The 27,331-nt window shown below is 38.9% G+C and overlaps 1 pseudogene; it reads right to left on the bottom strand.

Moving 5' to 3' along the window:
- Nucleotides 1-22,641: 22,641 nt before the first annotated feature.
- On the bottom strand, nt 22,642-27,212 carry LOC127673251 (leukocyte immunoglobulin-like receptor subfamily B member 4A; annotated as a pseudogene).
- Nucleotides 27,213-27,331: the final 119 nt, after the last annotated feature.

Consider the following 27,331-nt stretch of genomic DNA (forward strand, 5'->3'; position numbering starts at 1 on the left):
CAATGCCCCACTGTCCATCACAATGCTTTTATTAGTCAGGGTTCTTCTGAGTCACAGACCACATGGTTGGTCTCTATATATTTAGGGAGTTTCTTGAGGACTCACAGTCTGCAGTCCAACTCCCCAAACTTAGTCAACAGTAGCTCTAGATGGACATCCAAGGATCTAGCAGTCGCTTCATCCCATGAGGCTAGCAGGCAGAGAAGAGTGTCTGCCTCCTTCCAATGTCCTCATGTAGGTTTCCAGGAGAGGGTGTGGCCCAGATTAAAGGCTGTCAGTCTCCAGCAGGGTCTTGGCCCAGATTTAAGGCTGTCAGTCTCCAGCAGTGGGTGTGGTCCAGATTAAAGTCTGTCAGTCTCCAGAAGAGGGCGTGGCCCAGATAAAAGGCAGTCAATATCCAGCAGAAGGTGTGGCCCAGATTAAAGCCATGTGCTAATGTGAATTTAATCCCATATGATCTTGAACTCAGAGATCTCCTTGTCTTAATCTTCTGGATTTCACAGACACCATGCTTCAAAATCTGCATGCCAAGATCCAGGTGAGAAACCTGTATCTCTGAGCCTCCAGATTAGGATCACAGGAGAGCTAATTCTTAATTTTTTGAGATTGTAATTAGGATTCTTAACAATCAGGGCAAAAATTGTCTTTTCCATGAAAATATGAAATGTATCACTATATGTCCACGTAGGAATTCACAGCTATATCCTTCCCATGCAAGGAAGGACTCTAGAGACCAGGCTAGACATCACTGCCCATGCTCAGGCTTGGTGATCATTATCTCTCTCCAGAAAACACAAATCTCCTCGATAATATGAGCTGTGATCTGCAAACATTAATGGGGTGTTGATAGATTTGTGACATTTAGAAAACACTTAGAGACAGTCGGGTGTGATACACTGTGGTTAATTCAGTTATAGAATAGATTGGAAGTGGCTGAGGGACAGGTGAGAGCTATTTGGGAAATAGGGAATTTGGTCATGTGTTGACAAATTTGGACACACAACTGTTGGGGAGTGTCTGGGTAGATGGGTCTCTCACAGCCTGACTTACAGAGCATGGAATACAGAGATATATACTATACAATATACTATATAATATATAAAAGATTACCCAGATCTGACACTCTGACTGAAAACAACAAAACAGAATAATCTTGTTTTCCTGATCGCTGTCCGCAGCCATCATCTCCAAGCAAGACCCTCCTGAGAACATCTCTCCTGTCCTGAATCTCCACATGCTGAAGGTGACCCTGGAACTGCCTTCTAACAAGTTCGTGCAGCCAAAGCCTAGGAAGAAAGTGGACATCTCAAGTCTTCTGCTGCAAACTTGATGGGCTGGCTCTTCTCTCCATCCTGACCCAGGTCTCCACAGCTAACATATTTGGAAATAAAGCACAGCACTTTCCCATTGTTCTGACACTGACAAATCTCAGTGGCTGAGACCTCTGGCTTTTGAAATGGAGGTGATCAACATTTGTGTCCCAGGAGAGTCTCCTGGGATGGGCACCTCAGCTTCTGTTCAGTAGAGGAAGAGCATTAGCAGGAAGAAAAAGCCTGTTCCCCATGACATACACAACCCCTTGTCTGAACATTCTAGTGTATCCTGGAGAGCTCTAGGCATCCTCTGTGATGTCACCAGTGATGTCACAACACCCACTGCTCTCAGGGCTTTCAAATAGTCCCTAGAGAGTTCACCCATATTTAGGTCTGCAAGACGGAGGAGGAGTGTACTTGAGAGTGATAAAGGGGAGCTTAGAGAAATGAGAGAGAGTCCAAAGGAAGCTGGCTTTCCATCTCACTGTAAACCAGTGAGGAAGATGCGGTCCTGGGAAAGGCTGAGTGAGTCATGGAAAAGTGATGTGAAAATTCCTGGAGTAGGAAGCTCTGAGCCTGGCTTCCCAGGAGTAGGTAACAGGCAATGGTGCCACTGTGAAGTTAATGGACTTAACTGCTTAACATAATTCTTGAATGGTGAGGATTCTAGTACATTTGTTTGTCCATCCCCAAAGACAGGATCTGGTTAGTCCAAAGCTAGTACACTGTGAATTCTTATATTTTTATTTTTATACATACATACATACATACATACATACATACATACATACATGCATACATACATACATACATACATATATATAATATTCCTGGACATAGGGGTGTAACCTGGTGACATAAGGAGACCATAAAGAATCAGTTACGAAATATTTCCCAGTTAATATCAGTTCAGCACTTTACTCCCAGTTTGTTTTTCTAGGTACAGTGGTTATCAGACTACAGTAACACAGAGAAAAATATTCTTTTGACACCTTACATTCTAAGACCTCCTCTGACAGCCTTATCTCTGAGTATGACACACTAAGCTTCCTGAATCAGCAGACTGGGTGTCAGCCATATCTCCAATGCAACCAAACAACTGTCAGAATCAGAGACTGGGTACATTTTCCAGCTCTAGATTGTTTTAGTCTTTCAGTTGGATGAATTTTTCAGTATTTTGTTGATATTTTGCCATATAAAGCTATTTTATCCACAGTCATGAGCCTAGAATTCATTATAGGGCATCTGATTATGAACACTGTATATGGATGCTTGGGGATTGTGTCATTATTCCTGGTTTCCATAGCAACATGGGGGCTCTGAAGCCAAGTTGTAACCTGTGCAGTTGTTAATAAGCCTGGAGAGGCCATCTCTTTGTTCATCATAAACATTTGTAGGTAGGCAGCCAAAACACTTAACATTTCTCAGGAAATATTGCAGAAGAAGGAGGAGGAAGAGGAGAAGAAGCAAGTGGGGGAAAAGATAAATCAGCGTAAATGTCTAGAAAATATTTCCAATAAAATCACAAATGAATTTTTCTTAACTAAAGGAAGGTGCCTGTTAATGTACAAAAAGCATTAAAAAACAGGTTGGGAAAAGGTCACTTTGCCACATAATAATCAAAACATTAAGCATGTATGTTAAATAAAAAAAATAAAAAAAAAACTACAGCACAAAAAATAACAAATTAGCCAGGCATTGGTGGCACGCTCTGGTAATCCCAGCACTCTGGGATGCAGAGGCAGGTGAATTTCTGAGTTCGAGGCCAGCCTGGTCTACAGAGTGAGTTCCAGGACAGCCATGGCTATACAGAGAAACCCTGTCTCGAAAACATTAAAAAAAAAAAAAAAAACACTTAACAAAACAAAACTTAGTAATGTGTGATATCAGAAATATTATATTCATACCCATCTTATTTTTAAGGAATTAATTCATTACTTATACAATGTACTCCGTGCATGTATTCATGCAGGCCAGAAGAAGGCACCAGCTTCCATTATATATGGTTATGAGTCACCATGTGGTTGCTAAGAATTGAACTCATGGCCTCTGTAAGAACCTCTAAGCCTTCTCTTCAGTCGTATTCCTGCCTTCTAAATGTATATTTTAAAAGGCAAAAAGGTCTGGACACAGGTGCTGCAGAGTCACAGAAACCACCCATGCTTCTACAAGAAGGCAACTGGTCCAGATGTTTTGGACAGAATTATATTCAGCTATGACAGTGAAGTTATTAAAAGGTCATGGCTGGAACTATCAAGTAAGAAGTACCACTAGAAACCTCAAAGGAACTCATATCTGGCTGATGGTTCCCATTTTTCCAATAGAGCACCCATCACCCCAGAACCCACTGCTCAGTTGCATATTCCTCTCTATTGTGGGCTGATATCCTGTGCTTACCAGGTCTGTATTTCAGAGCTTCTCTGAGTTTCCCTCACAGCACACAAGAGCAGAGCTCAGAGCGAGACTCAGAGAAACATTCAATCCTGCACAGCCACAATGAATTTGCAGAAAGACACCAGGAAGATCCCGCGTCTTTGTCTGACTGGCGGGTCTTCCTGGCAGCCTTGATGTGCCAGTGAGTCTTAGTCTGCTCAGGTTCAAGTGTGCTTCCCCTCTAGCGCCAGACCTATTCCAGATCTCAGGAGTGGTTTGTAACCCATTAGCATTTGAATCATTGTTCCTAGAGTACTCTAACCCCAGCCAGCCCTGGGGAAGGACCCACCATTCCAGCTCAGGCTAGTCAGCTGCCTGCTCCTCCTCTCTGTGAGCAATGATCCTGCTCTTACCCAGAGCTGTCCTCAGACCTAGCCTGAGCTTTCCTCACAGCACTTGTCTGCTTCTTCCTGTATTCAAGGTAAATAGCTTGCATAGCCCATTATTCAGGTGCAGCTGAGGTAACAATGTGATCCACAAGTGGAAGTGTGCCCAGGCTATTAACATAAATGTGGGGAAATATACATGTTGTTTTGTGGCTCCAGACTGGGCTCATGGAAACCAACTACAACTCCCTTTCACCAGATGATAGGTCCTTAATTTTTCACATTTCCCCCAGCAGACAGTCATTATTGGACTAGGAAGACCACTGTCAGTTGGACCTTCTATAATATCTCCTTTCTACACACATAGAGAAATTCATTCTTTATATGAGGTGAGGTATGATTATCTATAGAACCTGTCCTAATAAAATTGCGTTTTTTCTCCAACTTGCCACTAAGGAAGATGTTGTGAGTAACAGCCTAGCCCTTGGGAGCTTTTCCTGAGGCCACAATATATTGAGAATAAAATAAAGATCATTTTCTAAATCCTGGTATTTCCTTGGGAGAGCTGGTAATGGTCTGGGGCCAAGGATTTCACGACATTTTATATCCTCAGATCCTGTCTATTTCCACCATATGGGGCTGTAGTTGTCAGTCCTAAGGCCACTAGAGGGTTGGTCAGTAATGTTCCTGAGATAAGGTATAGTGTCTTTGTGCCACATTGTTTGTGACTCCCACCAAGTTTGTCCCATTGTGTGATAGTTTGTGCTGGATTCCTAGAAGTTGCTATTTCTTTCCATTTTCCTCTGCAAGTAGCATACACGATACTATTCTTAAAAGCTTTACTTAGCATGAGATATGGCTTCTGCTAGACCTCCCCACCACAACTTTTATACAGTTTGGCTTCTAATTTTTCTCTTTCATCCTCTGAGATTTCTCACTTAAGATGCTGTCAATAAAGAATGACCCTTTGCATTAGGGCACTGGTGTACTTAGGAAATAATTTCAGGAATGTCTTTGCTATGTAAATCTCCTATCAGCCTAATTGTCAAAACCTGCAGTCTTCTGACCCTATTTAAGTTGTCAAAAGTATAACATGGGCCCTGAAACTAAAAGAGCATTGACCAGAACTTAATTCATGCTGTCCTTATGGAGTTTTTTTTTAAAATAATCTTTAATTGTGGCACCACTACCCGGCTTTAAATTACAACTTTTAACATAACTGTGCATCCCCTTGCTCTGTTCAGGGTTTATCCTGAACTCAGTATTCTGACTGCCTTTTTTTTTTTAATTCTGCAAGTCATATTTATATACTTAAATGCTTATATACATAAAGACAATATGTATTAAAAGAAAAAAAGACATCAATTTGAGAGGGAACAAAGGAATGAGTGACATGGGAAAGACCTGAGGGGATATGAGAGGATGTGGAGTGACAAATGGAAAGGGAAATTCATATAATTACATTTTAATTAATAATTTAAATGAAAAAAGAATAATTTTTGAAAACCCTGATTGTCTTCTGTGTGTTATGCCAATTTTATATTAAAGCATAATAATAAAAGAGAAACTCCATGACATGTTCCTGCTAACAGGACAGCAAGTACAGGATTTTCTGACAGCTTTTTGGAGAACATATCGCTAATCCTTTGTTGTAGTGGCAAAGGAAGGCTTCCTCACATAAATGAGGTAGAGCATATAGAAAAGATGACCCCAAAACACAAAGGAGCACACAGAGACTCAAGTCTGAGAAGCTACAACACTGCCTTTTAAAGGAAAAAAAATACCTAAACTTTTAAGAAAAAAAATACCTAAATTTCTTTATTTCTATTCTTACTATGATTCTGATAGGTTGGCACACAGTACAGATACTTTTGATATTTTAGCTTCCTGAAGCCTTTAATGCAATTCATGTTGTGTCCTTTTATTTCACATAGTTGACAAATTATCTATTTTCAAATTTTTAAAGAATTTTCCATCGCCTAAATGGCTGTGCAGAACATCACAGCCTTTACCATTTGCTGAGAAATTAGCCCATCCTTACTTCTGGACTCTTGCTAGTGCTGATCATCATAGAGTTATTTACATTAACAAGAAGGACATTCCTCAAAGGAGGAATGTAAATTATGTACATTATTATATAAAGAAGATTATACACGCATTAACTATCAACACTCCTGGATGCCTATGACTGCTGGTTCAATCCCAAAGGCAGAAACCATGTTATTCTGTCTCTAACAAGGCTTGCCAGTCAAACCCCTATAGCCCTCCTTGTAAGTAGTCAGTTGTAAGCTAGAACATATACTTCCTCAGCATACTTTGAGACCTCCCTTGGCAAAAGGGCCTCTATAACTAGCCCTCCAATTTTCCAGGCTTGGACAGACATGCTTTCCTGCAGAAAACTGTAGTCTGGATTGTAGATCCATACACTGTGGCTACATTGGAGCTTCCTTCCTACATTTTTCATATAAATATTTTTTCTTGTATTTAAGAATGATTCATTATAATACTCCAGCCTCAAGGATGGTGTTATCAATTCTGAACTTTATAGATGTGCATAATCTATATTGCCATTCTAAAGTACAGGTGAGCAATCCCCTCCAAAACTGATGCTAAATAAGTGATGCTGGGCCATGATTTTGAACCTACAGAGATCATTGGGGACAATATGACCCTGCATAAATATATGGTATCCTAAGATAATTAGGATGCATACATCACTTACCTGTACCTTCACATCTGAAGAGGTATTTCAATTTAAGTGGGGATGATATAGTTCAATTAGAGCAGCACAAGTGCTGAAGACAAAGGCCTAGTGCAGAATTTGGAGTAATCACTTATAAGAGTATTTGTTGTCCTCTGGGAGGACATATGTGATGTTTAACAAGGACCACCTAATAATAGAGGATCTGATAACCCCTTTTGGCAGCTGGAGGAACTGATTGCAAGACGGCCATAGCCAAATGGTAGCGATAAAAAATTAAGTAAAAAAGAACCATTCTTTCATATAAAATAAATTTAAAAATATACATGAGCAACAACACAAACAGAAAAAGAATCTCATCAAGACCACCATCTATAAAAAGTTCTTTTCTTGCCTGACTGAGAAATAATTATCTCTGTTGTGTTGTTATCACTGATGCTATATTACAAAAATAATTTTGTAAAATGATGTGCATTTCTGAAATTTTTTATATTGTCTTGTGAATATTTTTATTTCCTTGGTATCTGAAGAGTAAGGTGACTGTATTTCTAATATATGAGTCCACAGTGCCAATAATGAATGTGGGTTATAGAATACATGTTTTATGGGGTAACAATAAACATAGCAATATGGCTATAGTTTGATAGGGATTGCATCATAAAGTGTGTATCCATGGAGTAAGAAATGTCATCCACACAATAGACACAACCCTCTGAGTAGCCCTAGCTGGCATAGAATTCAATGTACAGCCCTGTGTGCCTATAATTTACAAGGAATCCGCTTTTCCTGTAGGTTCTGAAGTTACTGGAGTATGATAGCACAGCTGAATAACTAAGATGGCCTTGAGGGTGAAGAATTAGAAAGAAAATATCTATTCATAATAATAAGTTTTTTAAGGTGTGTGGGTTTATTTCCTTTTTTACTGGATGTTTTATTTATTTATATTTCAAATGTTAATCCCTTTCCTGGTTTCCTCCTCTCAGAACCCCCCTATCCCATCATCCCTCCTTTTGATTCTATGAGGGTGTTCCTACACCCACCACACTCCCACCTCCCTACTTCAATTCCCCTACACTGGGACATCTATCAAGCCTTCATAGGACCAAGGACCTCTCCTCTCATTGGTGCCTGACAAGGCAATCCTCTGCTACATATGCAGCCATGTGTACTCTTTCCTTGATGACTTAGTCCCTGGAAGCTATGGTTGGTTGATGTTGTTGTTCTTCCTATGAGGTTGCAAATCATTTCAGCTCCTTCTGTCCTTTTTCTAACACCACCATTGGGGACCTCATGTTCAGATGAATGGTCAGCTGAGTGTGTCTGCCTCTGTATTTGAAAGGCTCTGGCAGGGCCTCTTAGGAGACAGCCATATCAGGCTCCTTTCAGCAAGCATTTCTTGACATCATCAATAATCCCGGGGTGATTGTATATGAGATGAATCCACATGTGGGACCACATCTGGGTGACCTTTCCTTCAGTCTCTTCTCTAACTTTATCTCTGTATTTCCTCCTGTGAGAATCTTGTCTCCTTGTCAAAAGAACCAAAGAATCCACACTTTGATCTCCCTTCCCCTTGAGCCTCATGTTGTTTGTCAATTGTATCATAGGTATTCTAAACATTTGGGCTAATACCCACTTATACACTGAAACAAAAAGAAGAGAAAGTAGGGAAGAACCTGAAACACATGGTAATAGGGGAAAGATTCCAGAACAGAACATCAATAGATTATGCTCAAAAATCAAAAATTGACAAATGGTACCTCATAAAATCACAAAGATTCTGTAAGGCAAAAGACACTGTCAATAGGACAAAATGGCAACCTACAGATTGGGAAGAGTTCTTTACTAATCCCACATTTTATAGAGGGCTAATATCCTATATATACAAAGAACTCAAGCAGTTAGACTCCTGAAAACCAAATAGCCCTTTTAAAAATGGGGTACAGAGCTAAAGAAAGAATTCTCAACTGAGGAATACTGGATGGTTGAGAACCACCTAAAGAAATGTTCAACATCCTTAATCATCAGGGAAATGTAAATCAAAACATCAATGAGATTCTACCTCATACCAGTCAGAATGGTCAAGATCAAAAAATTAGAGGACAGCAGATGCTGGAGAGAGTGTGTATAAAAAGGAACACTCCTCCATTGTTGGTGGGATGGAAAACTGGTAAAACCACTCTGGAAATCAGTTTGGCGGTTCCTCATAAAATTGTACATAGTACTACCTGATGACACAGCTACACCACTCCTGGCTATATACCCAGATGATTCTCCAGGATGTAATAAGGACACATGCTCCACTATGTTCCAAGCAGTCTTATTTATAATAGCAAGACAGTACAGATAAAGAAAATGTGGTACATTTACACAATGTATTACTAGTCAGACATTAAAATCAATGAATTCATGAAATTCTTAGGCAAATGGAAGTAGCTAGAAACTATCATCCTGGGTGAGGTAGCCCAATCACAAAAGAACACACATGGTATGCAACTACTAATAAGTGGGTATTAGCCCAAAAGCTTTGAATACCCAAGATACAATTCACAGACCACAAGAAGCTCAAGAAGAAGGAAGACCAAAGTATGAATACTTTGATCCTTATTTAAAAGTGGATCAAAATACCCATGTCTTACAGCCAACCAATAGAATGAACTTAGGTTCCCCAATAGAGCAGCTGGAGAAAGGACGAAAGGAGCTGAAGAGATTTGCAGCCCTGCAGGAGGAACAGTAATATGTGCCAACAAGTAATCCCAGAGTTCCCAGGGAATAAATCACCACCCAAAGAGTGCATGGAGGGACCCTTGGCTCCAGCTACCTATGTAGAAGAAGAAGCCCATTTAAGACATCAGTGAGAGGAGAGGCTTCTGGTCCTGTGAAGGCTCAATTCCCCACAATAGGCTAATGCAAATCACTTAATTCATGGAGAGGTTTTATCAGGGGGAGGATGGTATAATAGGGGGTTTTCAGAGGGGTAACTGACTCAGAAAAGGGATACTATTTGACATGTAAATAAAGCAAAGATTTAAAAAAAAAAGGAAACATTTGAGAGCAAATCCCATGGTGATTACCTAGCAGCTTTTTCTAGCACAGTGCTGGCTTATGCTAGAATCTCAGCAGACATATTTTGAATAGATGAAAATTTCACGAAAGTACTTCTGGACTCAGAAACACACCACTCAGCTGCTCTCTGTCTCCAAGGTGACTTTAACATAACGCAATCGCAACAGGGCAATTCTTCTTAGGTAGTCACATATACTAGGTCAACTTAATTGCTCTTAAGGTGAGACTTGTATAAAAGTCTGTGTCTGCAGGAACAATGCAATCATATGACCCCATTCCAATCTTAGTTTGTGTTTTCATCAGCTCTATTGATCCACAGACTAATCAGTTTGTATTCTTTGTTATATATACATGACTTTAGGTTTTTGGTTTTTTTCCTAATATTTCAATGAAATAGAAAGGCACAGATTTTAAAAATATGTCATAAATTAATAGTTCAAAACTGCCTTTTATACAGAGATGGTGGATTACTTCAAATAACTCTGACTGGTTTTAGCATCGACAACAGCCCTTTCCTCCCTATTTGTTGTGCAACAGGTATGTGGTTTGCTGAAGAAGGCTTTGCAAAGCCTTATTGTTCCTTGTATGAGTTACTCACATCCCTCACTCTAGAACAATTGGATCTTAAATAATGGAAGACACTGCTGGGAGCTTTGAGATGAATAGGATTAAGTTCTAGCTTCCATGTGACTGCATCTGCAGAAGGGGTTTGAGAGGTAGGAAGGCTAAAATAAAGGAAAAGAAGAAAAAGTCATGCCTATAGACCTATAGACCAATAGAAGAACACGACCTATAGACCAATCAATGGACACCACTGAATAACATAAACAACACAGAGGTTGCCAAAAGGATGCAGTGTCTATTTTGGTTCATTATCTCTGATGGTTGATTGGTTCTATTAGAGAAATGCCAGGATCCTTGCTATTGGATATTTTATGTATTTACATTTCAAATGTTATGCCTCTTTCTAATTTCTCCACAGAAACTCTTCATCCCACCCTTGCTCCTATTTCAATGAGGGTGCATGCCCCCACACACCCAGTCCTGCCACCTTGCCCTGGCATTCTCCTATACTGGGGCATTGAGCTTTCATTGGACCAAGGGCCTCTTCTCCCATTGATGTCCCAGGACTTCCTCTGCTACATATAATGCCAGAGACACCCTTAATGTGGTAAAGGTCTTGTGGGGGACATTTCCATTAGTGATTTTACTCAATGAAACACTTTCATTTCATAATGAAATTGTGTCTTTTTACATAAATTTACAGAGCACAACTGAACCCCATTGGACCTTTCTTAAAATATTCCTTTCCTTTAGGTTAATTGATATTTTTAAGAAATTTCTAGTGCATTTTAAAGCTACTCCAAAGTCCAGTGCTTGTATGCTGGCATATGAAACACTGTCCGTGTGCTTCACACTCTGATAAAATTTTCTCTTGTTTCTCTTTTCAAATAAGCGCATTTCAATGCATCAGAAATCTATGATATCCCAAATTCTAACAGAGGCATTTTAACATTTAGGTGATATCTTTGTTTCTGTTGCTCTAAGAAAAAAAACAAAACAAAACAAAACAAAACAAAGCCAAAGAAACCACACAATGATTAAGAGAAATATTTGAGAAAACTGTTTAATTCTTATGTACCTTGGTCACAGAATACTGAATGTAGCCAAGGTATGAAATTGGATGCAAGCACTCCATGAAATCATGTGGAATAATGTGACTTAATAACTTCATGTATATGTTGTCTGCAGTCCTCTTTCATATAACTCCAAGAAAAACTCACCTAGTGTGGATACCATCCACTGTCACTATCATCACCTTATATTAATCATTTATTAAGTACATGGCTTACACACAAAACCAAAGGTCAACATGATGGTAGCCATTCTTCAATTGAGATTCCTTATCATCAATTTCTTCAGAATTGTGTATTTATTTATGAACCCATTTTCCACCAAACTTTGTTCATTTGTATCATAATGACTAGTACTGTCCTATATGTAAGTTCTAATTTGTTTATCCCTTAAAATTTTTCGATGATTAAGTACTACATTTGTTAAGACAAAAAAAATATGTTGAGTATCATCTAACATTTTCCTAATATGAAAGTTTCAATGAAGCAATTTGTCTTTGCCCTTCTGTACAAAATTTGAATCTGGTCTAACTAAAATAACATAACACTTTGGAACAAAGATACACCCTAGCAACCCTGCACTGGAAGCCAAAATGGAGAAGACTTCCACAACCACCATGGTCTTCCCCCTGGTGCTATAGTAGACAGGTAGGAAGGTGATCCAGACACTGCAGAACACCAGCATGCTGAAAGTTAGGAACTTGGCTTCATTGAATCTGTCAGGAAGGTTCCTAGATAGGAAAGCCACAACGAAGCTCCCTAGAGCCAAGGAACCCAAATATCCCAGGACAACATGAAAGGCAATGACTGAGCCTTTGTTGCAAATAATGACAATCTTCCCATGTTCAGATTGTGTATCTCTGTCAATAAAGGGAGGAGATGTTACCAACCAGATGCTACAGAGAACAAGTTGGATCAGGGTACAAATGGGAATGACCAAGTTAGGTGCCCCCAATGTCAGCATCCCTCTCATTCTTCTCCCTGGAGTAGTGAGTTTGAAAGCCATGACCACAGTTATTGTTTTGGCCAACACTGTAGAAACAACCACTGTGAAAAATACTCCAAATGTGGTCTGCTGCAGGATACAGGTGGCCTGGTTGGGATGTCCAATGAAGAGCAAGGAGCAGAGAAAACAGAATACTAGAGAGATTAGCAGGATGTAGCTAAGAATGCGGTTATTTGCCTTCACAATAGGAGTATTCTTGTACTTCACAAATGTGACTAGTACAAGAATTGTGATGGCCGAGAAGGACAGGGCCATGGAGCCTAGAGCCATCCCCAGTGGATCTTCATAAGCCAGAAATGACACTGCTCTTTGGAGGCAGTGGGTTTGCTCTAAGTTGGCATACTTATCATCTGGACACCTCACACACTGTTCCATATCTGCTAGAAAAAAAAAATAAACCCTTACTAGATATCAAAATTATGTAGATAATAATTATTGATTTGTATTATTTAGAGAATATATCAATAATTATTTTGGTATTGAGCATCTATCCATGCCTTGTTGCTTAAGGACCACAGACTTAAGATTTTTCTCTATTTACCTATGTTTTTTGGTGAAACTAAGTACCATGATAAGGAATGGAATGGAAAAATTATGCATTAAACAAAAAATAAAGAAAATATGATAAATGATAAAGTGGATGATCTCAGATTTTTTTAATTCCTCAAACCATAAATTCACTATTCGCAGACGAGAGTAGTATGCAGACATAGTTAATGAGGTCAGGTGATGAAATGCATTATGCACTTTGTTTGCATTTTGGGTTGTGCCATTTGTCTGTATCTCCACATAGGAACCAGAACATAAAATTCATCATGCAAGTATTGTTTGCCTAAAGGAATGTTTTCATTCTTGACGCTCTGTGCCTCATAGAAATATGCAAGTCCCTCTCATTTTGGTACAATCTCCTTATTCCCAAGTATTCATTCCAAGCTATATGGCATGAAGGTAACGAATATTTACTTCCATCCCTCTTTCCTTAGGTCGCGGGTCATTGGTGATCCGCACGATGCCATCTCTTCTTTCGTGAAATCTTCACTCTTGTTCTAATTGCTTCACAGCAAAATCTTATTCCTTGAAGCCATCTATGCATTTTTTTGTTTGATTTGATTTGTTTTTTCATGACAAGGTTTCTCTGTACAGCCCTGGCTGTCCTGAAACTCACTCTGAAGACCAGACTACCCTCCAGAGTCAACTATCCTGTATCTTTAGGACGTTCAGAGTCTGAACCACCAACCAAGACCATACACTGGGTGGAGATAGGCCTCTCTGGTCATAGGTAGCAGATGTGCTGCTTAACCTTCACGCGTGTCCTGGACATCTGAGTGTGGGGGTGGGATGGGTGTGCTCCCCAAAAGCTGTGTTGCCTGTAAGTGGGATGTGATCTACTAGCTTGGCTGCCTTGTGTGGCATAAGAGAGAGAGGAAGCACCCAGCCTGCCAGAGACTTGAAGTGCCAATGGGAGGGGATGGAGATAATCAGGAGTGAGATTATAAAAAGTTGAATTTACCATAAGACAACAACATTAATGTAAGCCACTGTTCAAGTTGCTGAGGGACACACATGAACATCAAGCTGCATATTTAACACTCATATCAGGGCGAGGGCTAGGCCCAGCCCTTGTATGAACTCTGGCTGATGATTCAGTATCTGAGAGCCCACAGATTTGACTCTTATTCTTCTAGTGGAGTCCCTGTTCCTCAGGGTTCCTCAATCCTTCCACCACTGCCCCACACAAGATTTCTCAGGCTCTTTCTGATATTTTCTTGTGGGTTTCTGAATGTCTTTTGGTCAGCTGCTGCTTTGATCTGTTCTGAGGGCAGCTACACTCATCTCCTGTCTGTGAATCCAGGCTGACAGATGCAAACACAGCCTGAGGTTCCAAAATAGTTCAAGGAGGAAGGCAGCCCTGAAATGCGTCCCTGTTGATAATCTAAGGACAGCTCAGCACGTTACTCTAAATTGACAAGGTTGGTACTGCATTCCTTCATGTCTGCATCACACAGGGTTGTGTGTGACCAGACTGACAGTGAGAAATACAGGATGGAGGGGAAGGGTTTGGGATGGCTGATCTAGAGGGAAGCAGTGAGCGGTATTTAATGCAAATAAGTGAAACAACTAATAAATGAATATATAAATAAATTAATCATAAGGAGAAGGAGCACAAATGCGTATACACACATTGTGGTACTCACACATCCTGTGTAGTATGTAGCAAGCTATGATGAAGTATGCACAGCTCCTTAAGTCTCTCTGTGTGTGATGGACAGATGTGACTGATGTACTTGAGTCATTCTTTGATCACATGGATTTCATTTGCTCCTAAAGAACCTTCGCTGACAGATTCTGAAAAGGGATGAGTGAATTTCACGTCTTAAAACAATTTAGTGTTTCTGTCTTGTGTGGGGAGGTGGAGTTGGTTATATGGACGTCTTTTCTAGTACTAAATTAATTAATTCTTTAAAAAATTAATGAAGCATATACTCAACAAAACTTGACAGTTTAGAAAAAAATGGATACTTTTCTAGACAGATACCACTTATGAAACTTAAATCAAGATTGGGTAAACTAAATGAAATGTTCATAGCCCATAGGGAAACAAAAGAGGTCATTAAAACAACTCAACCAATGTATAAAGCAAAAGAAAAAAATTGATAAAGAAAACCAAAGAACAGGGCTATACGGATTTATAGGGGAATTCTCCAAGGCCTTCAGAGAAGAGCTAATACTGATACACTTCAAACTCTTCCACAAAATAGAAACATAAGTAACAAAATCTAATTAATACTATGATCGGACAGTTATTCTGAAACCTAAACCACAGAATGACGCAACACAGAAAGACGTTTTAGACAATTTTCACTTATGAATATTGATGCAAATATAATGCAGCAGAGGATAGTTCTATCAGCCATCAGTTGAGGGGAGGCCATTAGTCTGATGGAAGCTTCTTGCCCCAGCGTAGGGGGATGCTAGAAATGCAAGGGAGGAGTGGGTAAGTGGGAGGAGGATCACTCTCAAGGAGACAGATTTGAGAGAGGATGGGATGGGGTGTTGTGGAGGACAAACCCAGAAAGGTGAATATCTTTAGAATTATATATGAATAAAATGATTAATGAAATTAAATATTTTTAAAAATCCTCACAAAATTCATGAAGACATCAAAACCATCATTCCCCACAATCAAGTAGTCTTCATCTCAGGAATGCAGAGATGGTTCATTATATGAAAATCCATCAATATAATGGACCATACGAACAAGCAAAAAGAAAAAAAAATCATATGATCATCTCATTAGATGCTGAAAAAATCCTTTGATAAAACACAACATTCTTTCATGTTTAATGTTTCAAAAAGAACAGGAATTCAAAGAACTTACCATATCATAATAACAGTAATACACTACAAACCAACAGCTGACTTCAAATAGATGCAGAAAAACTTTAAGCAATCCTCCTAAAATCAGGGACAAGATAAGGCTGACCACTCTCTTCCCAAGTATTCAATATAGAAGTTGTAGTTCTAGCTAGAGCAAAAAGGCAAAAAAAAAAAAAAAAAAAAAAAAAAAAAAAAAAAAAAAGATCAAGTGGATCAAATTGGAGAGGAAGAAGATAGGTATTACTGCATGCAGAAGACATGATAGTATATATATGCGACCCACAAAATTCTCCCAGAGAACTACTACAGCTTATTAACAGCTTCAACTATGTGGGTGGATATAAAGTTAACTCAAATCATCAGCCCTAATTTTTTAAAGTATGATAATCCTCCTGAGAGACAAATTAGGGGAAGAAATTCCTTCACAAGAGCTGTAAATGATTGAAAACATTTTGATGTAAGTCTAACCAAGCAAGTGAGATGTTGGTGTGATAAGAACTTGAAGTTCCTGAAGAAAGACATTGAAGAAGTCCTCAGAAGATGGAAAGGTCACACATGGTCCCAGACAGTAGGATTGAAATATTTAAAAAAAAATAGCTATGTTACTAAAAGAAATATACAGATTCAATGTGATTCCCATCAAAATTCCCTTACAAATTTTAAAACCTTGATATAGCAACTCATAAATTCATATGGAAAAAAATCCTCAGGATAACCAAAACTATCCTTGATAATGAAAAAATATCTGGAGGAATCACCATCCCTACCTTCAAGCTCTATTACAGAGCAATCTTGATATAAAATGCATGGCTTTGGTACAGAAAAAGACAGACTAATCGGTGAAATAAAACCAATACCCAGAAATAAACCCACATACATATGGCAACTTGATTTTTTACCACGAACCGAAAACCATCCTATAGAATGAGGACAGCACCGAGAATGGATGGAGCTGACTTTACTGGCTCTCTGCGTGTAGAAGAAGGCATATAGCTTGATATTTATCATCCTGCACAAATTTCAAGTACAAGAGGATCACGGACCTCAATATAAATCCAGAAGTAGTAAAAGAAAAAATAGGAGTAGTCTTGAAGAGGAGACAATTTTCCTGAACAGAACACACATATCCTAGGCTCTAATAGCAAATATAAATAAATGGGATCTCATGAAATTCCAAAGCTTCTGTGAGGCAAAAAAGTGTCAGCTGCAGGAAATGGCAGCTGAAACATTTTAATAATCCAACATACAACAGAGGGCTCGTGTATATGTATGTGTGTATGCATAAGTGTAAGTATATGTACATGGACATGTATGTGTATGTGTATATGTAAAATATGGTACACATAAACAACGAAATGCTTTTTAGCTATTAAATACAAAGACAATAATTTTGAAGGCAAATGGATGTAACTAGAAAATATCATCCTGGGTGAGATATCCTAGGACAACAACAACATGAAAGGGATGTACATACTGATAAGTGAATATTATCCCCAAAGTACAAATTACTCATGATAGAACCCACTGACCCAAAGTTAAACAAGAATGAATGCGTAAGTGAGGATATTTTAATCCCACTTAGAAGGAACAAAATAGCTGTGGGAGGCTAAAAGAGAGAGAGAGAGACCTGGATGGGAGACAGGAAGGGGAAAGCCATAGCAGGTAGAATCAGGTATGGGGGGAGAGAGAGAGAGAGAGAGAGAGAGAGAGAGAGAGAGAGAGAGAGAGAGAGAGAGAGAGAGAGTCACAGAGAGCAAGAATAATGAATGAAAATATGTAGATGTCAGACGTGTGTGTATGTGTGGGAATCTTTAGGACGTTCCAGAGATCTGGATGATGGAAGCCACCAGGACTCACTGTAGATTACCTTAGCAGAAACACACAACAGTTGGAATAAGAAACCTAAAGAGACAACCAGACAGGACTCCCAGTGGAAGGATGGGGGCACAAACTCACCTAGAAAACATCTGCCCTGTTCTGGAGACGGCAAAATATGTCCTGTTCAAAAGAAATGCAGGTAAAAAAAATGGAGCACAGACTGCAGGTATGGCTGACCAGTGACACGCCCAACTTGAGACTGATCTCATAGGCAGGTGACAATCCCTGGCACTGTTAGTGATTCAGTGCTGTGGTGGCAGAGAGGAGTCTAGCATAGCTGTCTTCTCAGAGGCTGTAATTAGCAGCTGACTAAGAAAGATTCAGATTCCCACAGCTATACTTCAGGTGGATATTGGGGATCACATAGGGGAGTTGGGGGAAAGATTGAGGCCCTGACGACTTACAGTGTCAACTAACATGTACACCTCGGCGCTCGCAGAGATTGAGCCACCAAAATAATAATAATAATAATAATAATAATAATAATAATAATAATAAAGAGACTTGTCCAAGGCCCCCTGGAATTCATGTAGTATTAGACTGCCTTGTGTGGTCTCAATGGGTCTGGCTGTGCCTAATCCTGCAGAGACTTGATACACTAGGGTTAGGGAATACCCAGGGATGAGGTGAAGAACACTGTAAGGAGGGACCAGGTTGGTACAGCAATTGGGATGTAATAAATAAATTAATTAATAATAATAAAATAATTTCATTTATCTCAGTTGCAAGGGATGATGAACATACTTTTCTTCCTTTTGTATTAAATATACCGAGGACTCAGTACACTGTTATCCAATCTCCTGAACTCAGAATGCATGCATTCTTCTGTTATGACTTCATCTAAATTTAAACGGTGACCGTGACATTTAAAAGTAAGTAAACACTTCTTAATTTCAATTTTCTACATATAGTACGGGACTCCTATGAGTCATACTGTTTTTGGTTTACCAAAATAAATATTTGTCTCTGGGATGAATGGGAGACCTGAGATGCGGATGCTCACAGGAGTTCATTGGGTGACCTTAACTACGATTCATAGCAGAGTGGACATGGAGACTGAGGTGGCAACAACTTATAGCCAGGTGAGAATTCCAGTGCGGAAAGGAAGACATCACACAACCCACAGACCCTTGGGCTGATATTTTGCCCTGATGACAAGATTCACATGGATAAAGATGGATCAGTGGTTCACTGAATGCATAACCATTGAGTTGCTCAAATTAAAACCCATCCCAAGGCAGCGAGCCAAAGATTGTCACTATTAATGACACTCTGTTATACTTGCACAAAGGAGACTCACACAACTGTCTCCTTAGAGAGATCCAGTCGCTGGTGTAAACAGATACAGACACTCAAAAATAAACCTCAGGCGTGGCTTAGAGAGTGTTTTGGAAGAATCAGGGAGGGAATTAAGTGATATAAAATGTGTCAAGGATACCAAAAAAAAAATACCTACAGAATCAACAAACCTTGGTCCCTGGGTCTCACAGAGACTGAGCCAACAACCAATGATCATGCAGAGTTGGACGCAGGTCTGCTACCCACGTGTGTCTGATGTGCAGCATGGTCTTCATTTGAATTCGTTTTAAAAGTTAATTTATTTTTATTCTTTAATCCTTTTGTACAGTCCAGACTTTATCCCCTTCCTGGTCTGCTGCCTGACTACTCCCAATTCCATGGCTTTACCCCTTCTCCAAGAGGATGTCCCCAGCCCTCACCCGCACCACAAAAGTCCTCCACACACCCTGAGACCTCAAGTCTCTCATGGATTAGCGGCATCTTCTCTCACTGAAGCCACAACTTGACAATATATAACACCCCTTCTTTTGAAAAGTATTGAGATCAAGTACCTGAAGATAATTAAAGCAACACACAGCAAACCAACATACAATCTCAAATTAAATGGAGAGATATTTGAAGAAACCCCACTAAAATCAGGGTTAAGACATGGATGCTCATTCTCCCCATATGTTTCAATAGATGATTTGAATTTCTAGCTGAAACAATAAGACAACAAAAGGAGATTAGGGGGATACAAAGGGCAAAGAAAAAGTAAAGGTGTCACTATTTGCAAATGATATGATAGTATATGTAAGAAACCTCCAAAATCCAACCAGAGAACTTCGACAGCTACGAAACAAATTCAGGAAAGTGGCTGGATATAAAATTAACTCAAATACACAATTTGGATCCTTTAAAAATCATGTGGGGATGTTTCTGATTCTTTTTTCAGAACACTTATCTCTACCTGGACTGATGTGTTGTGTTTCTTTGGGAAAGGACATGATTTGCCTTGCCTAGACTTGATGCCCCAAGGCTTCATTGTAGCTAAGGGTGTCTTTCCTGTGAGGTTAAGAGGAGGATGTATGGAGTGGAGTGATTTGGGAAGTTTAGACTGGGAGAAAAGGGGTCAGGGGTGAGAGCACCCTGGATGTAAAGTGAAAAAAATATATAAATGAAAGAAATAATAAAAGGTAACATTGGCTATTTTCAGCCATCAAAATGTAACATGGACATATAAGTGCTTCTTGGTGTTGTTGGCTTAAATAGAGTAATTATTTGCGTCCTGGTTTGCCCAGCCTGTATGAGAAAGCTGGAAGAAGAACTGATATTTCTTGCTATTGCTTTCGTTGCTTCTTTTGTAAATGATCTTTAATATGTTATTTATATTTTAACTGAAGATAGAATTTAGTTATGATTAATGTTGAATTTTATGTCTCAAGGTGATATTTACAGAGCTATTATATTACAGGTACATATGTGGTCTAGATTTCAGACACTAGTGTTTCTACAATCTGTGTCTCTCTGAATAATGAATATAAATCAGATACTTGGATTCATAAAGTAGATACTTGGATAAGATCTGCAATGAGAAAATGATATATAATATACCATAACTCTAAATTCCACCAGCTGTTTAAAGCACAAAACACGAGCTCCTTGTTATCATTAGCTAATTGAGAACACACTGTGCATTCCTCCTCACACGCTCCTTTTAAACATGTTTAATTAACAGTTAAGAAAGCTTCCAGTTTTCTCCTGTAAGCCTCCCACATTGTACCTAATTATAAGGGAAAGAATAGGTTGTAAGAAAATAAGATTCTTTCAATTAGTAAATCCATTATATCAATATGTGAAATAGTGATACAATAAAAATAAAAAATCCATAATAATATTCATTTATGCAATTCATTGTGATATGTCACTTGGAACTGACAACATATGTAAAGTTGGTTTGATAAGTTCCCTCTTGAAATTCTGTCTTGGTGCTTTGTTGACCCTATTACATGTTAGGAATGAAGATAGTGACAAAGAGTACATTTGGTCATATCTCAAATTAGAACTTAATAATACATAATGAATAATTTGAGAGTATCCAGTGGTGTGTAAATATAACACATAACTGTTAACAAATATTAAATATTTAAGAACACAGCAGTGTCATTCACAGCAAAAAACATTGTAGAAAACAACAGATATGAAGACCAAGGTAGAAGCACTACTTTCATGGTGGCATGGCCAGTACTCATAAATTCTCACAGTAACATAAGAATATAGAAGAACATCTTTTTAATGAGAAGTAACATTGTATTAATAGATTAAGTAAGAAATGCCCTGTGGAAATAAGGAAGATATGATGTGCTCCTTATCAGACAAGTAAAGTAAATAATTTGTGCATATTTTTCTGTTAAAAGAAATAAGTTGTGAAAGAGATATGTCACTCCACATATGCTAACAAAGTTATAAAGGTGTAATTTTACACAATTTTTTGATCTTCTCAGAAGCTCTCAAAGTGTATGCAGATAAGGGACAATTGGGCAAAAGCTGTGGAGAGGAAAGGAATATGTTTGAAATATATTGCATGAGATTTTCAATGAATTTATAAAATATCTTTAAAAAGAAGCATTGCTTCCCAAAATAGGGGAAAAGTTAATATACAAAATTAATGATTATATACAGGTAGTCTAAGGCTGCGTACAAAACAATTGCTTTTGGAGTAAACATTAGTGATGAGTGAGATTATAAATTACAAGAAAAACATCAAGTATTTATCATTTCAGAACCACCTACATATGACTTTAACATCGAATTATAAGTTACTTTGGACTAGTGTACACAATAATTAACAAATACATAGTGTACACCCTGTGTGATAAAATGGTGTTTCATGAGTGCTAGTGTAAAATGAAGTGGAAAGTGTACAGCTTCAGAATAATTGTCCTACCTTCTCTGAAGTTTGAGGAGATATATTAACTGTGGGTATGGTTGTTGTCAGTATGGCTTGTTCTCATGTACAAGTATTTTAAAATAACAAAGATTATAATATTCCATATTTCAAAGTTACTGTAATATTAAAAATCAAAGCAATTATATGCAACCTCTTTAGTTCTGAATACAGTCATTGATTTGTAGGCAAATATTTTCAAAAGAACTCATCAGATAGTTCTAATAATGCACATTGAAGCTAAAGAAAATTTCAGAGAGATTTCATGGACATCATCTTCAAAAAACATGTTCACTCTGGAATCTGGCTTTTCCCAATATGTGTTCAGTTTCAACTATGTTCTCTTTCTATCCTCTTAAAGGAAAAGGCCCATGGTGAACTATATTGACTCAGGAAATGAAGAGGAAATGTTATTTGAAGCTGACAGAAAGTTTCAGAGCATGCATAACACCTCGAGTTCAAAACAGAAGTGAGCAAATATTCACAATGAAGTGTGGGCAAAGGAGAACAGTGAAACAAGCCAAATCCCCAGCACTCCCCACACTCAGAGCATGCTTATTACCTTGATCTTCTCTGAGTACAGAACCTTAAGGAATACCCAATATTTTTACACAGATGTATGTGATCACTTGAGACAGTTCAGTGGTATTTTCAGGTGTGTAGCCTTGTAATTTTTCTTGTTCATTCCCAGGTTACATCTCGTTCCACATTCTTGAAGGCCCAAGCCTCTAACAGCAGCATCACAAGAGTCACAAGAACCAAGGCAGCTAAAGCCATCCTTATGATATTTTCAATTGTGTGACCTCTGTGGTGTGAGGCTGGGGCTTCTGCATAAAGAGGTCAAAGAAGTAAAGTCACAGCATAAATTTCTCATGTTAAATTGTTTTGCATAGGGTCCCCATCTCCTTGAAAGAACTAGAACCTTTGTGCCTGTCTCTTAAATTGGAAATTTCTTTCTTATCTTCTTCTTTTTTGGTCATGCTTTCTGCATGTTCTCATTGTCCAAGTTCAAAGAGAATCAAATAATTTGAGTAAATTTTATGAAATGTGGGAAAACCTGTTGCTTTAAATTGTAGAAATAAGATAAATGGTCAGAGACGATGTCAGAATCTCAAAAGGATATTGTGATTTTTTTTCAACACTCATTACATTTGTTCATGGAGCTGGAGCTTAGAAAGAAACTTCATCAAAGTTTTCAGGAAAACTGATGATAAAAGGTAGAAAAAAGTAGGTTCTGAAATGTTGATAGAGAAAGATATGGGAGCGTACGCTATGTAAAGAATAGGTCATCTCAGTGAATAACAAGTCCAGTTGGGGTACTTTCTGAACATCAGAGGAGGCTTAATCAACATATAATGATCTCAACTAAAGTTTTACTCCCTTTAGGAGATCCATCACTTACCATCTTCAGTGTGTGTAGGGGTCTTGTCAATGGAATCTGCCCAAGATGGATGGAGAAATGATTATTTGAGTTCCCAGCTCTTGACTATGCCCTATTCTTCTTCTGAGGGTCCTCAATCTGCACTGTAAGTTAATTTTGATATCAAGCTATTGTATTCAAATTTTTGCCACTGGGTTCTTGGACATTTGTAAAGACCACAGCTATGCCCACCAGTCCACTACAAAGCATATCATTGGATGCTGGAGAGAACAGAACCTCTGAGAGACTGACAATTAGTTGATTGAGTTTGTGTACTATAAATACAAAATGCCTCAGTTGACTAGCTATTACCATGAGTCTGGTCACAGTATTTTAGGAAATAAAGACATGTGAGAATGAAGGATAAAGTCTACCACTGAAGACATGTTCTCTTTAGATTTTTGCTAACATTATATAAGCTAGAGTTATGCAGAATGAGACAGCTTCAACTAAAAAAAGAAAAAGAAAAACATGTGTATCATGTGGGCCTGTAGTCAAGACATGAGACAACTTGTCTGATTTATTTAAAATTTAAGTGTGAATACCAAACATCCATTGGTGATTTTGACACTGGATATTTGAATCTTGATGTTATGATACAAAATTTTAGCAGTTATTTGGGGAGAAATCCTGTAAGCAGTGTTAAACTATAGCTTCTGCTCGGGTTACTACATTGAGTATCTACCCTTCATTCTTTTCATAATGAAATGGAATAAATATTTTCCTCCCTGTAATGTCTTAGATCATGTTGATTTCCCACAACAGTAGAAATCTAAGTATAATGAAAAAAAATCCCTTATTCCTTTATGAATTGTTTGTCCTGTTCAACTACTTCTTCTCAATTACAGTGAATCCTACAGGAACTAATTTATTTCAGCAGATAATTTATTTCAGTGATAATCTTGTAATGAGGGATACATATCTTTGGAATGAAAAGGATTTGTAAATCTCAGGACTTCCTCTCATTTATTCATCTTAGGAAAGTGACCAGAGTGATCAAATACACCAAAGTATGATGTGTGGGGGTAATTACCAGAGACAATTAGGTCAAGGGGGTCACTTGATTTTGACCACACCAGTGATTCATTCTGAAATGAGCTATGGCATAGACTATTCCATTGTGGTCGGTGGTAACAGCATCCAGAACAAAAGTAGCATGGACACTCTTTACCCTAGTGCCTATTCTTTACCTAGCACATTCATGGTCCCCAATATCGCAATCACTCAACCTGGAATTGCATTTTTTCCCAGTCAGCTATAGGTTTTACCAAGGCTCACAGAGACAAGTTCACTTGGCCCAATCATTTAGAAAAAATGTAAAAAGCCTGGGTTTGAACTCAGAATTTGACTGCCAGGCATGCCCTTACCACAGATAATAAGCTATTTGAGCATGAAAACAGGTGACTGTCTAGCATCAGCTCCGAGTCTGCTCCAGTGTCCTGTGTCACCATTCTTGTGGCAAAGGGACCATAATCATTCCAGAACTGGAATTCAATGGAAGTGTCTCCTTCCTCAACCAGGATGTCACACCCAAGGAAAATGCAGGGAGTAAATCGAAGGGGTGAGCAAAAAAAGTTTCTTTATACTAGTAGAAGTCAAGAAAAATACTCAGAGAATATGGTTTTTCCCCTTCTCTGAATATCAAAAGATCATTTTTATCTTCCATTATTATCCAACAAAATTCCACCAGGTGGCTGGGGCCTAGGAATAAACTTTATCAGAAATATCAGGAACTCAATCAATCAGAAATTCTTGTAAAGGGGGGGGTCCTGAAATTTAGGTAGACAGAGACATTGAGCCCTGAGCTGTGTAAGGATCGCATCATCTAAGTCACAAGTAAGTCAAGATCTCCCACTTTCTCAACTTCAGAGCAGGATGCAACGGTTCATACTAATCTCAATTCTTGTTATACCCACTGACAGGAGGGCCTCACTTACCATCTTCAGAGGCCGTAGGGGACGCGTCCTTGGTTTTTGCCAGAGATTGATGGAGAGATGACCATTAGAGTTCAGGACACTTTATTATGTCCTGTTTCTTTCTATCTCAATGTGGACACTAGTTGCAGAAGGATATCTCCCTGTTGCAGACAAGATTTTTTTTGGGGGGGGCGGGGGGCCTCTGGGTTATTGGATCTCTGTGAAGATCACAGTTCAGCTCTTTAATCCTATACAAATCCTTATCATTGGATTTATGGGGAGGATGGAAAACCTGAGGGACTGAAAACTGCCTCACTGAATATGGGCAAAGGAGGTACAAAAAGCCTCTGCTGTGCAGTCATTACCATGAGTCTAGGCACATGATTTTAAGAAATAATAAAAAAAGAAAATGTACAGTATCTATCTGCCACTGAAGATTTTTTTCTTTAGATATTGTTAATTTGATGCAACCTAGAGAAATCTGGAAAGAGGCAGCTGCAATAGAGAAAAATGTATATATGTCTGTGGAAATATTTTCCTGATTGATCTATGAGAGCCCAGACCACTGTGGTTTATTCTAATCCTAACTGTTTAGACCTTGATGGTGGAAGAAAACAATACTGCAAGCCATTGACAAGTAAACTTGTGAGCAGTGCTCCTTCAGGATCCCTATTTCAATTGTTGCTTGCACGTGTACATCTAATTATCTTCATATTGTTTGACCCAAAATTATATGGAATAAATCCTTATCGCACTAAGTTGATTTATATAGATCATGTTTTACAACAGAAACAGGAACCTAACTAGTACAGTGACATCATCTGATCACTTTGTCAATTGTGTGTCCCACTCAACTTCCATTGCTAAATTACAATGAGACAAGGAGGAAGGCATTTGGACCGGGGGGATTCTGACTGCAACTCCGATATTAAGGCGTGAATGTCTTTTGAAATGAACAGGATTTTTAACCTTAGAGTTTCCTCCCTCTTATTTTAGGCCAGAGGTCATCATAGAAAAAAGACCATGTGACCCAAAATACTGAATGATTATGGGAAAGAGATGCTTACCTGAGACCATGAGGTCAAGGGGGTCACTTGATGTTGACCACACCTGTGGTTCATTCCTATAAGAGCCGTAGCATCTGAACGTTCCATTGAGGTTAAAAGAAGCAGCAGTCAGAACAAAAGTAGCATGGAATGGCGGATAGGCCTGATGCTGTGAGTCCAGGGTCCATGAGAGGTGGTGTTTTCCTTCCTGGATCAGAATGAATCTGCCAAATCCCGTGTATGAGCTACAGGTAAAGGCTATGGAAACTCCAGATATCACATTAGTGCTGGGCCAGACTGACAGGCTGGGCTTTTCATGTGCTCCTAGGATACAAGGGGCAGGATATGAAATGAACAAGAGTTACTCATATTGCCTTCTAGGACTGGACTCTGAGAGAAGAGCTCCCGGAGAACAGACCTCCTTCTCAGGAGAAAGCACATACATGGTGCCCAGAGCATCCACTCCCCTGTCACCACCAGCTCCAGGGCATCACTGTGCTCTGAACGTCCAACAGAGGTCCTATAATAACACTTATAGATGCCTGTGTAGTCAGTTGCCGTGTGTTGAATGTTGAACTTGGCCTTATTCCTGGTTTCCAGAGGGAATTGAGTATCTCAAGGATATCCATTTTCCTCTTTATACAGAAGATACTCCTGGGCCTCCCAGGAACCCTCACACCAGATAATCACAGGTGTATGTAAGGCAATCACAGAGCCTGGCTCAGCCCAGATGATGGGCTTTGAAAGATGTCCTGTGAAAAAAATCAGAGGCTGACTCCCAGAACATCTTCCTTCAGACACCAGATCATAGCACAGAAACCTCCCCTGGACAGAGACATTAGACCATAAATGCTTTTTACTGATTACCATTGTGAGAAATTGGCTCACTAGAGGAAAATAGAGTTATTCCCATCACAGTGAAGAAACAAACCCTGGAAAGGATGGAGACACTCACCTGCCTGTCCTGCCATCCTGGGTTCCACAATAAC

Source organism: Apodemus sylvaticus, chromosome 22 (genome assembly GCF_947179515.1).
Source record: "Apodemus sylvaticus chromosome 22, mApoSyl1.1, whole genome shotgun sequence".
NCBI classification, from domain to species: domain Eukaryota; kingdom Metazoa; phylum Chordata; class Mammalia; order Rodentia; family Muridae; genus Apodemus; species Apodemus sylvaticus.